Genomic DNA, 15,922 nt, shown 5'->3' with positions numbered 1-15,922 from the left:
CAAGATCACACGAAAATATGAACATTTAGAAGAGACACTTCGTGATCAATGTTCTTATTTAGGCGGGAAAACGATCGACAAAAATAACATTCAAGATAATATTGTTCGTGAACCCTAAACTCAAAACCGTTCGTGTTAAAAACTCAATCTAAATCCTAAATCTAAACCCTAAATCTAAACCCTAAACCCTAAATTTCTAAACCCTAATATCTAAACCCTAATATCTAAACCCCAATAGCTAAAACCTCATCATACGCTCGAAAAACACGATAACTGTTATATATTACTTCTCCGAGAGTTTTTCCGCCAAAATAAAAACATTTATCACAAAGTGTCTCTACTAAATGTTCATATTTTCATCTCATCTATAATGTTCGTGAACAAAGTTTTTTCAAAAAACGAAAAAAAAAAAAAAAATTTGCTTCCCCCCACTTGAATTCACATCTTGCATCCCCGAATTCATAATTTTTAGGGTAAAAAATCTTGAATTTATGAAACCCCTTAATTCGGAATTAGATTTGGGGAAAACCTACAAAAAAATAAGTAAATTCTTGAATTTTTTTTCTTTAAATTAAAATAGTCGTTTGTATTTTGAGAGGAAATTAGAGTGTTTTACCCTTTGTTCGATCGTGAATGAACTCAATTTTGTAGAACCCTAATTTATTATTTTCATCCCGTCCTTTTCTTTAAATTGAAGGGTATTTTAGTCATTTTATTATTAATCTTTGAGATTATGAGGTCATAATCATGACATGGACTTTTAAAGGGTCAAGATTTAATGGATGCTTATAAATTGATGGCTAGGATTAGAAGATAGACTTTTGGATGATCTATTTTTATGTTTGTTATTATATATAGTATAGATATAGATTTTTGAAGTTCATGTGTTGTTTTCTTTTATATGTGTATAACTCGTAAATTAATACTAGATGGATTATTATATAATTTAGACAAAATTGCTCAAATCATTCATGTGATATATCTTTTTATTTATTTTCATCTCCTTCAATTGAAAACTACACAAACATATTTTCATCCTAAAATTTATTTGTTTTTGCATTTTTATCTGTAATTTATGTACACATATCGTATTTATTTAGATTTTATTTTCAATAAATATTTAAATAAATTGAGATCAGGTTTATGAAAGTTTAAACTCAGTTAAGGATGATAACATGTCACATAGGTATAGGTATTTATATATAAAATGAAAGGACAATGATAACTATTGCTCTAAGTATTAACTACAGAGTGTTAATTTTTTATATTACGAAGTATAATGTAATTTCTATAGTTAAATTTATTTGATGTTAAGTTTTATATTAAAAATATTTTTAAATTTGGATGGTTTCTTATCATCCTAAAGCTTATAGTTAGCATTTTTCAAAAAGACCACTCTCAACGCCAGATCGTCCGGCACCCGTTCAAGTCTCCCTCCCGAGGGTGGCGTTAGAGGTCCCTTCGCCCAGGTCGCCCTGGACGAGGAAAATTGGAACGTTTGAATCGAAGATCGAATAAGCCTTTTGAAAACGTGATGTCAAAATATTTATTGCAATTCACTCAAAGCTAAAACAACATTGGCAAGCGGTGCTGAAGGGGAAGATCTTATGAGAAACGACCGCAAACAAATCAAAATACAAACGAAAAGAAATTTTCTATACGAGTATGAGTGGAACGTACTCAAAAAATGTGAAAAGTTTTTATCGTTTGAAGGTCTTATGTCCCACAAAAGAAAAGTTCTACCCGATGACCTCTTCCCAAACATGCAACAGAATCTAGAAAATGAAGGCGAAAATCAACCAAGCCCAACTTTGTATGAGAGTTTATTTAGAAACAAACTGACGCGACGTCCACTTGGTTGAAACAAGAGCCAAAGAGATTCGTATTCATCGGATGCCCGTTCTCGTAGATCGTCCAAGGTAGCGCGCCAGAAGATAGCTAAGTCCACGGAAGCTGTCGCATTAGTCACGAAACAAACAATGGAAAAGATAGCAAAAGAGGCTGAGATGCGTACGATGTTTAAGGGTTTTAATATTCTTTCAAAACCGGTATCACCTGACTTACCTCTCGATGTGTCCGCTTTGATGATGAGAGCTCGCCCAAGGATAGATAAAAGATACGAAAGGAACTTGTGGAGTCGTCGGACGAATCCGAGTAGTTTTAGTATTTTCGTATTTTAATTATGTCGTACTTATAATTATCTCGTACTTAAATTTTTAATGTAACGTTTTTTATTTGTGTTTTTATTAATGAAAGTATTTTTAGTTTCTATAATTATGTTATAATTTATTTTATGATACTTAAAAAATATTAATTAGTCTTGAGGAGGAATACGTCAGGGTTGAGAGTGTTTAGTGCTGATTTAGTGTTGTTGAGGAAATGTTGATGTGGTGATGACGTATCACTTAATTTTGGAGAGAAAATATATCACGATTGTCGATTGAGAGTGGGCTAAAAAACACGGAGTAACCAACGAAGTTTCGCTTCAACGGTATCCCCAACACCTTGTGTGTTGGGGCGAAGGTTAGGTCATGGGTTCTAGTCTCGCTCGGTCCATCCTATTAATCAATTTGTCTGAAATATGGAGCTCCATATTGACCTCAGATGATTTTCTCCCGGATCCATTCAGGATTTAAATCCGGTCCGCCCGCCCATCGGGATGGTTTAAGGATCGGGTTTTTACAATGCGACTCTTGTTTTCTCCCGAAAATGTATGCATGCGTAACAAATGAAAGTATTCGATCCTAACTATTTCTTTAAAAAAAAAAAAAATTGTGAAATTTATTCAATTAAAATTTAAAAGGACGATCTTGTTATTTCTTATTTAAAAATTAGTAATGATTCAAGTTTAAATTCTCAGTGATATTTTTTTTTACGAATATACCTTGTTATTTCCGCATTTTATGCAATTTCCTCAAATCTTACTATAAATTAGTCGGTACTCATTTCCTATAAATTTCAACTATCTCGCTGTTGAAAAACCCTAACCCACAGGTTGTATTCTATTCGTTTAATTTCACTGATTTTAATTTCTTCAATCGAGTTCTCAATCGCAAATATAATTTTAATTTCTTCAATCGTTTTCTTCAATCGCAAATCGCAAATAAATTTTTGTTTATGATTACTACTATCTCACTACTCAAAAACCCTGACCCACATTCTTCTATTTTATTCGTTTAATTTCACTAAATTTGATTACTTCGATTAGTTTTCTTCTATCGCAAATAAATTTGTGTTTACGATGATGATAATGTCATACCCTATGATGATGATGGTTCCTGTTCATCATCCACGTCCTCTTTATTACCATCATCCTTCATATATACCTCCTGTTCATATATTTCGTAATCAACAAGTAATCCCAAATTATCATCATGAACGTAAAACGGTGATGCAATCCACGTCTGAACCCTCGCCTAACAATAAGATTCTCAAATTAAACACGGATGGAAGTTCATTAGGCAACCCGGGTCCATCGAGTTACGGTGGTTTAATACGTGACGGTCAAGGCAAATGGTTGTGCGGTTATATGGGAAAGATGACGGGCAGAGCCTATACGAGTCTTGAGGCCGAAGTTTGGGCCGTTTATAAAGGGTTGTGTTTGATTAAAAGTATGAACTTGTCAAGTATGTTGATATGGACTGATTGTGAAACGATTTTAAGAATTTCGAGTGGATCGCTTGGTGATGATAATCCGATTAGGCCTATAATGTTAGCTATTGAAGAACTGATGTTGGATACAAAGTGTGCGTTGACGCATACGAGAAGGAACGGAAATCATTGTGCCGATCAATTGGCGAAACTAGGCGGAAAGCAGTTAGAGGAATACGTGGTGTTGAAGGAACCACCGGAGATGTTGATACCTTATTTGTTACGAGATGAAGCTACTTTGGTACAATGATTCATAAGAATCCGTATATATAGTTTTGATGAATGTTTATACTGTACTCCTAATTGTAGTTTATGTTTGAATGTATTTGTTTACGAGTATTTGTTCGATCTTGTTATACATTGGTAGTATGAATGTATGATATTATTAAAGCTTTGTGATCTGCCTTTCTAAAATTGAATGACAACAAGTAATGTACACAGTAGATATTTTATTCTATATTTTTTTAACGGCGGTTTTCTTGATGTTATTACTGATCATTAAATGTTCAATGATCATTAAATCATTAAAATGTTTAATGATTTTAATGATCATTTTTTGAAGTTATGTTTGATTAAATATGTTTAAGAGTAGCAGTTCTTGTTTGGTAGTATTATAAATTACAGCTTTGAGATCTACCTTTGTTTAGTTCACACGTTTTTAATTGAATAAAATTCACATGTGTGTGTGAATGTATATAAGGAAACTATTTGAGATCTTTTGAAGATGACAACAAACACAAATTATGAATGTATAACGAAACTACTTTTATGGGTACGTAAAATATGTCATGACCATTTGAGACTCTACTCCATTATTTTAGTTAATTTTGAACGATATCATTATATATGTAAATTGACATTTTTTAAAAGCTCTGAAATGTTTGCAATTAAGGTAAAAATAACATGTGGCTTATTTGTTTAACGACACGGGAATAACATGGAAATACAAATTATCAATACAAAATTACCTTTCTGGGCATGTTGGTCTAAATTTTCATTTTGTTGGTGTTCGACTCAACAACATCCATTTTCAAGATCACGTTGGTGTCTAAATTTTCATTTGAAGCAGGGTTTTAATTGATCAGTACCAATATCGATCATCTTCAGTTGACTCGCAAAGCGAGTCGGGAACTCGTGTAAATCAAAAGGAAAACACAAAACAAATAGGAGATAACAAGCAGAAAAGAAAGTAGAGGAATATAATAAAAAATAATTTATCTTCAGTATGTTTAAATTATACAACTGAAACCATCACTATAACTTCAACTACTCTACAAATACATGTTAAACAACCGTAATAAACAAATCTGGTTTAAGATGAATCCTGACCATGTGAATAAATCTTCAACGGATACTCGAAGATCAAACAAACGCAAATAAAAAGGCCAACGACGTTGTCAACAGAGCGAGCAATGAAAAGCTTAAACGACAGCTGGCATTGGGGAGGTACGGGTACGCATCAGGCGGTGGCATCACGCAATTGTCACCATTAAAATATATAGATTCTACGAGGAAAAACCCAACCTTTTTAGGGCGTGAAAGTTGATTTATCATTACGAAAAAGTAACTCTGACGGCACGTTCCCCAGTGGTCAGTGGCGGAACTAGGATTTTTTTCACCGAGGGCAAAAAAAAAAAAAAAAAAAAAAAACGGTAGCAATTTTTTTGGACAACATATGGAGATTTTGGGGCAAAGAATTGAGGTTTTTAGGCAAATTATAAAGGTTTTTGGGTAAAAGTTAAAGGTTTTTAGGCAAAATTTGAAGATTTTGGGGCAAAAGTTGAAGACTTTTGAGCAAAATTTAAAGGTTTTGGAACAAAATATGTAGGTTTTGGGGCAAAAAAAAAATCAACCGGCGGTAAAGTCGAAAAATCCAAAATTTTTACACTGAAAAAAAAATCCACTGGAGGCGGGCGCCCCCCTCTGCCCCCATGTAGTTTCGCCTATGCCATTGGTCCCGTTTGATTCAGAAAATCGTTGTAGAATTTAACACCCTATAGCATAGCAGTATCATCCGTAAACATTTACAATAAAAAGGTTATAACTTGCTTTTCAAGATTGATAAGATTGGTATGAAATTGAACTTACTTATTGAAAGATAAGGAGTCAATGAATTGTAGTTAAAACTAAAAATTTGTGTAAGATTATCGAAATTAGGATGTTGGACCGTGGAAAACTAAGTTCCACTGCGAATAATTCAATCATGTAGTTGAAATTTTTAATGGTGACCTTAACGTGCCAGTAATCATGGTAATTAAGCTTAACATGCCAATGAACTCGAATATGGCACATATGTTTTGTGCATTGAACCAGTGGGGTCAAACTGTTCTCCCCAGGACCATTAACGACTGAAGTCAAATATGACGCGGTCGGACCGGAAAAAAAATAGAAAAAATGTCAGAACAATATTTATATATTACATATTCATTTAGAAAAAAACTATCTACAGTAACACAACAAGCCGTTAATATTGAATATTTTAAAATCGATATTTTTAACTGCTAAATACTAAATATCGTAAACATTAAACAAACGTAAACATGGTTCAGTGCTAAATTGCCTTTTACCGTGAAGAATAGGTAAGGAGTTTGAGTCCCGGTGATCTTTTTACTTTCTACTTTTTTTTAACTATTCACCCCTTTGATCCCTCTTTTTAAATTCTTTTTCATAATGTACTCTTAATATTTTTTATTTTTAATTCAGTCCTCCTAATCTCATTCTTTTATTTTTAAATTTAACATTTCTTATATGATTTTTTATTTTATTTTTTCTTTACCACTTTTTTATATATATTCAAAATCATTTTTTTAAAAACTTTTTTTCTCTTTTCCTTACAATTTTTTTTCTACTCTCACACTTTACTACTCCGTATTAAATAGCAAGAATATTCAAAGTTTGTTAATTTTAATTTTTGATTTGAAACATATTTTCCTTTTCTACCTTTTTTTACTATTTACCACTTTAATCCTTCTTTTTAAATTCTTTTACATAATGCACCCTTAATTTTTTTATTTTTAATTCAGTCCTTCTACACTGATTCTTTTATTTTTAAATTCTTTTTTTAAATTTAACATTTCTAATATGACTTTTTTTTATTGTTTCTTGACACTTTTTTATATATTTTTTATTTAAAATATTTTTCTAACTTTTTTTTTCCTTTTTCTTTACAATTTTATTCTACTCCCACATATTACTACTCCGTATTAATAACAAGAACATTCAAAATTTGTTAATTTTAATTATTGATTTGAAACATATTTTCTCTTTAATTTCGTTAAAGTTATTAACATTTAAGTATTTAATTTAAACATGAGTTATGTATAACGAAAATATGACTAATAATGTTATATATAAAAAATAAGGGGTCCGTCGCCGCAGTACGCGGCTACCCCAAAACTTTTTATCATAAATAATGAAAGTAATTGCCATTAAGCCAATTGACCAAAATTTAAAAAATAACGATAACTTTTACGCTGTCGTTAACGTGGATAAAAGAGTTGTACATGACGGTTACATGTTGACTTTATAGCGGCAGTTATTGAATTATACGATATATTTATGCATGATAATGACAACCCTAAGGGTTGTCGTTAGCAAAATAAAAAAAAAATTTACTTTACACAACTTTCCGGGTGAGTAGCGTTATTTTGGCACCCACACGTACACATCGGGCAGGGCACGATGGTGTTATTGTAAAACAAAGAGAGAGATACACAACAAGTAGGAGTTTTTGAGCCAAAAACTGTGAATACGTACATGTAACTGTGCGAAGTTTTTATCGTTTGAAGGTCTTATGTCCCACAAAAGAGAAGTTCAACCCGATGACCTCTTCTTAAACACACAACAGAATCCAGAAAATGAAGGTGAAAATCAATCGAGCCCAGCATTGTACAAGAGTTTATTTAGGGCGAAGTGACGCAACGTCCACCTGGTCGAAACAAGAGCCCAAGAGATTCGCATTCATCGGATGCCGGTTCTCGTAGATCGTCCGACGAAGCGTGTCAGAAGATAGTTGAGTCCGCGGAAGCTGCCGCATTAAGTCACAAAATATCACCTGACTTACCTCCCGACGAGTACGATATGATGATGAGAGCTCGCTCAAGGATCGAGAAAAGATACGTGAAGGGACTCGTGGAGTCGTCGGACGAATCCGAGTAGTTTTAGTATTTTCGTCTTTTATTATGTCGTAATTATAATTATGTCGTACTTCAATTTATTAATGTAATGTTTTTTTTTTTTTGTGTGTTTTTGTCAATGAAAGTATTTTTAGTTTATATAATTATGTTATTATTTATTTTATCATACTTAAAAAAAATTAATTAGTTGTGGAAAAAAAGTATGTTATGATGGAGAGTGTTTAGTGCTGATTTTGTTCCGGTGAGGAAATGATTTATTCAATTAAAATTTAAAATGCCGATTTTGTTTTTTCTTATTAATAAAAAGGGAGTAGTGAAATGATTCAAATTTAAATTCTCAGTGATCATTTTTACGAATATACATTGTTATTTCCGCAATTTATGCAACTTCCTACTAATCTTACTACCAGTATAAATAAATTTCAACTATAAATTAGTCGGCACTATGTATGAAAAACCCTAACACACATGTTCTATTCTATTCGTTTAATTTCACTCAATTTTATTTCTTTGACCACTTTTCTTCTGCCCCAAATAAAATTTTGTTTACGATTACTACTATCTCACTGCTCTAAAACCCTTATTATATCGCAAATAATATTGTGTTTACGATGATGATGATGTCATACCCTATGACGATGACGGTTCCTGTTCATCATCCACGTCCTCTTTATTACCACCATCCTTCATACATACCTCATGTTCATATTTTTCGTAATCAACAAGTAATCCCAAATTATCATCATGAACGCAAAACGGTGATGCAATCCACGTCTGAACCCTCCCCGAACAATAAGATTCTCAAGTTAAACACGGATGGAAGTTCATTAGGCAAGCCGGGTCCATCGAGTTACGGTGGTTTAATACGTGACGGTCAAGGCAAATGGTTGTGCGGTTATATGGGAAAGATGACGGGCAGAGCCTATACGAGTCTTGAGGCTGAAATTTGGGCTGTCTATAAAGGGTTGTGTTTGATTAAAAGTATGAATTTGTCAAGTATGTTGATATGGACTGATTGTGAAACGATTTTAAGAATTTCAAGTGGATCGCTTGATGAGGATAATCCGATTAGGCCTATAATGTTAGCTATTGAAGCACTGATGTTGGAGACAAAGTGTGCGTTGACGCATACGAGAAGGAACGGAAATCATTGTGCCGATCAGTTGGCGAAACTAGGTGGAAAGCAGTTGGAGGAATACGTGGTGTTGAAGGAACCACCGGAAATGTTGATACCTTATTTGTTACGAGATGAAGCCGCTTTGGTATAATGATCCACAAGAATATGTGCATTGTTATAATTCAGTAGGCTTATAACTACCTTTAGTGGTTTGATTCTTGATTAAGAATACTAATAATGAAGTGTAAGAACAAAGATGATAATGGAGAGAAAGAAGTATAATACTTGATGTAAGTATATTAGAATGGTCACTTTATCTTGTACATATTGATGCATATTTATACTACAAAGAGTGTTACATATTTGACTTTTGTGAATTATATAAAATTGTTAGCCACCATTTCTTGACTTCTACTTCAATAATTGATGTATTATAACACTCCCCCTTGGATGACAATTTTAGTAGCGAACAACTTGTACTGCCTCGTTAAAAACCTTGCTAAAGAAAAACCCAGTGGGATAAAAACTTTAGCTAAGGGAAAAAGAGTGCAGTATAAGGTTGACTCCCCCTCAAGTAGACATCATTGAGTCGTCACATCTTTTGAACTTGACTCATGCCAATATTGTGAACGTGTGTTCTGGAAATAGCAGTTGACAGTGCTTTGGTATAAAGATCAGCAGAGTTGTTGATTGAACGTATCTCATTTCAATCTGGTTGGTCTTAATGAGATTTTGAGTGTATGAGAAGAATCTAGGAGGTATGTGTTTTGTTCGGTCACTTTTGATATACCCTTCTTTCATCTGTGCTATGCAAGCTGCATTATCTTCATAGATAGTTGTTGAACTTTTATTGCGTTCTAGTCCACAAGAATCAGTAATGAGTTGTCTCATTGATCTCAATCAAAAACATTCTCGAGTAGCTTCATGTAATGCAATCACTTCGGCATGATTCGATGATGTTGCAACAAGTGTTTGTTTTTGAGAACGCCATGATATTGCGGTACCTCCATTTAGGAATACATATCCAGTTTGAGATTTAGCTTTATGTGGATCAGATAAATAACCTGCATCTGCACAACCAACCAAATCTTGTTTTGATTTGTTAGATAAAATAATCCTAAATCATTAGTTCCTTGAAGGTATCGAAATATGTGTTTGATCCCATTCCAGTGTCTTTTTGGTAGGGGCTGAGCTGAACCTTGTCAACAAATTAACTGCAAAAGAAATGTCAGGTCTTATACAATTTGTAAAATACATAATAGCCCAAATTTCACTAAGATATGGAATTTCTGATCCGTTAAGATCTTCATGGTCTTTATAGGGATGAAATGGATCAATTCCAATATTGAGTGATCTAACAACCAATGGTTTTGTCTTTAAAAATATTTTAAAATATTTTCGGTATAAGTTGTTTGATGTATTAAGTAAGTCATTAGTCATATGCTTAATATGTAAATCAACGCAATACTTGATTTTTTTTTTTTTCAGTTCAAAATATTTCTTTAGAAGTTGAATGGCTTAATGGATCTCTTTATTTGTACCTATGATGTTAAGATCATCAACATAAACAACTATGATCACGTATCCGGATGTTCTTTTCTTAATGAAAACACAAGGGCAAGTAAGGTCATTTGTATACCCTTTGCTTATCAAGTAATCACTTAATCGGTTATACGACGTCCCGATTGTTTTAACCCATATAAAGATCTTTGTAATTTAATCGAATATATTTCTTTGGGTTTTGCATTTGATGCGTCTGATACCTTAAATCCTTCAGGTATCTTTATATATATATATATATCACTATCAAGTGATCCATATAGATAAGTAGTAACAACATCCATGAGATGCATTTCTAAATTTTTAGAAACTGTTAGGCTGATTAAATATCTAAAAGTAATTGCATCCATAACAGGGGAATAAGTTTCTTCATAATCAATTTCCGGTTTTTGAGAAAAACCTTGAGCTACAAGTCTAGCTTTATACCTTGTAACTTCATTTATCTCTTTTTTTTTTTTTTTTTTTTTTTTTTTTTTTTTTTTTCGGACAAAAATCCATCTGTATCCTACAGGTTTCACATCTTTAGGAGTGAGAACGATAGATCCGAAAACTTTTCTTTTATTGAGTGATTCTAATTCAGCTCGTATTGCTTCTTTCCATTGAGCCCAATCATGTCTATTTTGACATTTAATGACAGATTTGGTTCTAGATCATCATATTTATTCATGATGTCATTATATGAAAAATTCTCATCAATATTTGTCATTTCGTTTCGGTTCCATAATATTGCATAATTTATTGCAATTTATGTATTTATATCGTCAATATCCTCTGCAGAAGGAGTATTGATTTTTTAGTTCTTCTTGAACATTTTCTTTTTACCTCATTATCAGCTGATTTTCTTTTTCGAGGATTTTTATCTTTGGAACCAATTGGTCTCTCACGTTTATGGTGTGGCAAAGACTCATGAGTGACATTATTGCCAGCTTTTAGAATTTCAATTCTAGCTGAAGCATTTACTGCTAGTATATATGATTTAGTCACTCCTTTTTGTATCTGTAAATACATCAGGTAATTTATTTGCAAGTTCTTGCATATGCATTATTTTTGAATTTTTGTTTCGCATTCTCATGTGCGAGTATCAAGATATCTTAATTGATGTTCACATCATGAAACATCATTTTATTTTTTATTTTTTTTCATTTCTCCTCCTAATCTAGGGAACAATTTTTTTTTTTTTTTTTTTTTTTTCATTAAAATGACAATCAGCAAAACGTGCTGTAAAAACATCACCCGTCACAGGTTCAATATATCTTATGATTGAAGATGTTTCATATTCAACATATATTTTCATCCTTTTTCGAGGAACCATTTGTTGTGGTGGTGCAATTAAAAATACACTGCACAACTAAATGTTCTAAGATGAAAATATTTGGCTCTCGACCAAAATTAAGTTGGTAATGGAGAATATTTATGACTTGCACTTGGTTTAATGCGAATTAATGTCGCATCATGTAAATTTACATGTCCCCATATAAATATTGAGAGTTTTGTACTCATTTCCAATTGTCTAGTTATTAGCTGCAAGCGTTTATCTATTGATTTAGCTAAACCAATTTTGTGTATGCACATGAGCAACTGGATGTTCAACAACAATCCCTGTGGATATATAATAATCATTAAATGCTTGAGATGATAACACACAAATATGAGACCATCCGCTAGATGCGTCTATTAGAACCATGGAATATCAAAATGGTCCACATGATGAATGAATTGGTCCATATATATAACCTTGGATTCTTTTAAGAAACATTGGTGATTTTTTCTCAATATTCGTTTCATTAATCACCATATGTACTTTTCATTAATCACCATATGTGCTTTTTCATTAGTCACCATATGTGCTTTTCATTAATCACCATATGTGCTTTTCATTAATCACCATATGTACTTTTCATCATATGCGCTGCGCTTTTCATCATATGCGCTTTTTATCATATGCGCTGCGCTTTTCATCATATGCGCTTTTTATCATATGCGCTTTTAATCATATGCGCTGCGCTTTTCATTATATGCGTTTTTCATCATATGCGCTTTTCGGTGCTACATAGATATTTCTCATTTCCAGTTATCATTGACTGATAATCATATCCATTATGATATATATCAGAGAAACTTAACAAATTTCTCTTTGATTTGGGAGAAAAACAAGGCATTGTTTATCAGAAATTTCGTACCATTTGGTAATATGAATTTTTGTCTTTTCCGTTCCTTATATCAAGTTTGCAAGACCTGATATAGTATTTATAATTCCTTCATTTGATTTAAATCAATGAAATATTTCTTAGATTTGATCATAGTGTGTATGTTACCACTATCTGCAATACATAGGTCTTTACCATTTAACTGATGTTGTATTTCATCAGGATTCATACTAAAACTTCAAATAAGATAAGCAAATAATGAGTTATATTTCAGCAAGATAATCAAATTATATTACCTGCAAACAAGTTACAATCTTAAGTACATAAATGATAACACCTAATAAACATATATTTGGATGGAGTTTTAGTTGGATTAGTTAACCTCTATTATTTGCATAATTTTTTTTTTTTTTTTAATAACGGTTACGAAGTACTATATAAGACTTAATAACATACATGATCTTTATTTTCCAACTATATAAACTTCAGTCCTTTGAAGCATATATATAGAGTTAGTTTCTAATCTAGACACCGTAGTTAAATGGTTATCTATGTAATAACCAATCAAAAATCTATAGTTCTTAGACTAGAATACTAGTATATCTAGCAAGGAGGATTTTATATTTTAAATGTAGTAACATAATGTTTGTAAGTCATGGATCATAATAGAAGATATTATTATTATTACTCGTGAGTAAAAGCCATCAACTGTAGACTCCATTTTAATAATCTAAAAGGGCAATTTGGTCTTCTCACACCTTATATATATATATATATATATATATATATATATATATATATATATATATATATATATATATATATATATATATATATATATATATATATAAGAAGACATCTCTCTTTTCCTAAATCTCACATCTTTATTGAATTAGTCTCACTCATCTCCTATAATCAAACTCAGATTTCTCTACTACTAACTTCTTTCACCGCCTCTTCCAATCGATTCTAATCTCTTCGTTTCACATGAATTATTAGGGGATGTGGTGAATAAGTATTCTTTTTTCTTGGTTTTCCAAATGCTATTGAAGATTTGGGGAATGAATTAGGGTTTGAGCACTGTAATCGGTGTCCCAGTAGTTGTCGCCGACCATAATTGTGGTAACCGTTACGACCATCGTTTTTGAGGTATGATGTATCTTACTATGTAGTTTGTAACCACTACCGGACTAAATTAGATCATTTATGTATTTACTTTAGGTGTATAAGAGGTCCTCCTTTATGGGTGGGAGTTTCACCAACTTTACTGCATAAAAGGGGTTCAGATTTTAATGTAAAATTCGTATTTCTTAAGCAGACGATTCATGTATGAATAAAGTGGTTAGTTTAATTTATATACTAGGTTGTTTCTCATAGTGGCTTTGTTTTGTTGCTTGCATTTTTTTAACTTCAGATTTTATATTCTTTTGTATTGGTATGAAATGTGTTACACTTATCAATGAAAACTTGAAGCAATATCAATCTTTCATGTCATTTATTTTGTTACTTTTTAAATTTTTTAGTTGGCAGCAATCTGTTTGTGTCTAAAGCTTATGCCGACCACCGATAGTCACAAAGTAAAGAGGGGCTATTGAATATTATTAACAAAAGGGTAAACAACAAACAAGATATCATGGATTATCTTAAAATAAAATATAGAAGATATGTACCACAAAAAAAAAATTGGTCTACAAATTTGGTTATCAATCGGCTACAACAGATAATTTTTTTTTTTTTTTTTTTTTTTTTTTTTTTTTTTGAGTATTAATTTTTTTTTTTTTTTTTTTTTTTTTTTTTTGAGTATTAAATTGTTTTATCATCTTTAGTGGTTGAAAAGTTTTTGTTTTTTTTTTTTTTTGTTGAAGAGGAAGAGGATATAAAAAATAAACCAAATGAATTCCATTAATCTATCCCTTGATGAGCTACTACGCATCTAAAAATCTAAAACAGAGACACAAACCCCCTTTACTAAGTTGAAACACAAAGTTAGCCCGGTTAGTATTTTGTGTTCCAACAGCTAATCGAGTATTTTATATTTACTTAAATCATATTTAATTAACTAGACTTTTCGAACTATAAGTTATATAATTATATATCATATTGTTATAATATTTTTTTATGATTTATGATATGAATGAATTGAAAGATGAAGAGGAAGAAATGCAGGAGATGTAACCCGATGAGTATAACTCAGTGGTGACTCAGTGGTGGAAGAAACCAAGCTGATAAATTCTTGATCAGAAGACACATCGGAGGTTTCAAGCTCTTCCGGCATTTTCAGCGACGGATGACGGTGGCCGGCGGGAATCTTGAGAGGTGGTAGTGGTGGTTGGGCAACTAGAAGAGTCACTTTAACTATACGGAGCTCTTCGTGCTGATAACGTGTTATAATTCAGTAGGCTTATAACTACCTTTAGTGGTTTGATTCTTGATTAAGAATACTAATAATGAAGTGTAAGAACAAAGATGATAATGGAGAGAAAGAAGTATAATACTTGATGTAAGTATATTAGAATGGTCACTTTATCTTGTACATATTGATGCATATTTATACTACAAAGAGTGTTACATATTTGACTTTTGTGAATTATATAAAATTGTTAGCCACCATTTCTTGACTTCTACTTCAATAATTGATGTATTATAACATGCATATAGTTTTGTCTATTGTTCCAAAAAAAAAAAAAAAGGTATTTGTTCTTGTCATGTTGGTTGTATTATTAAGGCTTTGTGATCTGCCTTTCTAAAATATACACTACAGGAAAAAAAGCTCTTCCCGGACGACTCTTGGGGACGATTTTTCGTCCCAGAAAGTTTTCCCGGACGACACATCGTCCGGAATGCGTCGTCCCGAAAGGTTCGTCCCGGAATATTTTTCCAGACGGCATTTTTTTCCCCGGACGGAAGGTGGGGCCCACATTGATTTTCAACGCTTGCCTTCGTGGACGCTTTTTCCGGACGACACTTGGGGACGACATATCGTCCCAAAAGAAATAATATTAAAATAATACTAATTATTTATTATTAATTATTTATTAATTTATTAATAACAGGAAAAGGGAAAAAAAAACCCGGACGACTCTTCCTGGACGACTAGTCGTCCGGAAAGCCCCCTGCTGTTTCGGGACCAATTCGTTTCTGCTGTTTCCAGCCGTAATCGATACGGCACATTTCAAATATCCAAACCTGCTACATAAATACGATTATACTTTCACAAAATACCACAATAACATTAAAAAAAAATATCCAAACGCGACAATAATTATCCATACATTTTAAAATCCGGAAAAACTACAATATCGTTTACAAAT

General features: G+C 32.2%; 1 long non-coding RNA gene and 1 pseudogene across 1 annotated transcript; one reads left to right on the top strand and one right to left on the bottom strand.

Moving 5' to 3' along the window:
- Positions 1-5,013: 5,013 nt before the first annotated feature.
- On the bottom strand, positions 5,014-7,538 carry LOC139863656 (protein COBRA-like; annotated as a pseudogene).
- Positions 7,539-13,490: 5,952 nt separating this feature from the next.
- On the top strand, positions 13,491-15,221 carry LOC139863063 (uncharacterized). The gene is made up of 2 exons (XR_011764389.1): positions 13,491-13,760; positions 14,758-15,221. It is a non-coding gene; the product is annotated as an uncharacterized lncRNA (long non-coding RNA).
- Positions 15,222-15,922: the final 701 nt, after the last annotated feature.

Source organism: Rutidosis leptorrhynchoides, chromosome 8 (assembly GCF_046630445.1).
Source record: "Rutidosis leptorrhynchoides isolate AG116_Rl617_1_P2 chromosome 8, CSIRO_AGI_Rlap_v1, whole genome shotgun sequence".
Lineage (NCBI taxonomy): Eukaryota > Viridiplantae > Streptophyta > Magnoliopsida > Asterales > Asteraceae > Rutidosis > Rutidosis leptorrhynchoides.
This window is presented reverse-complemented; position numbering and strand designations above follow the sequence as displayed.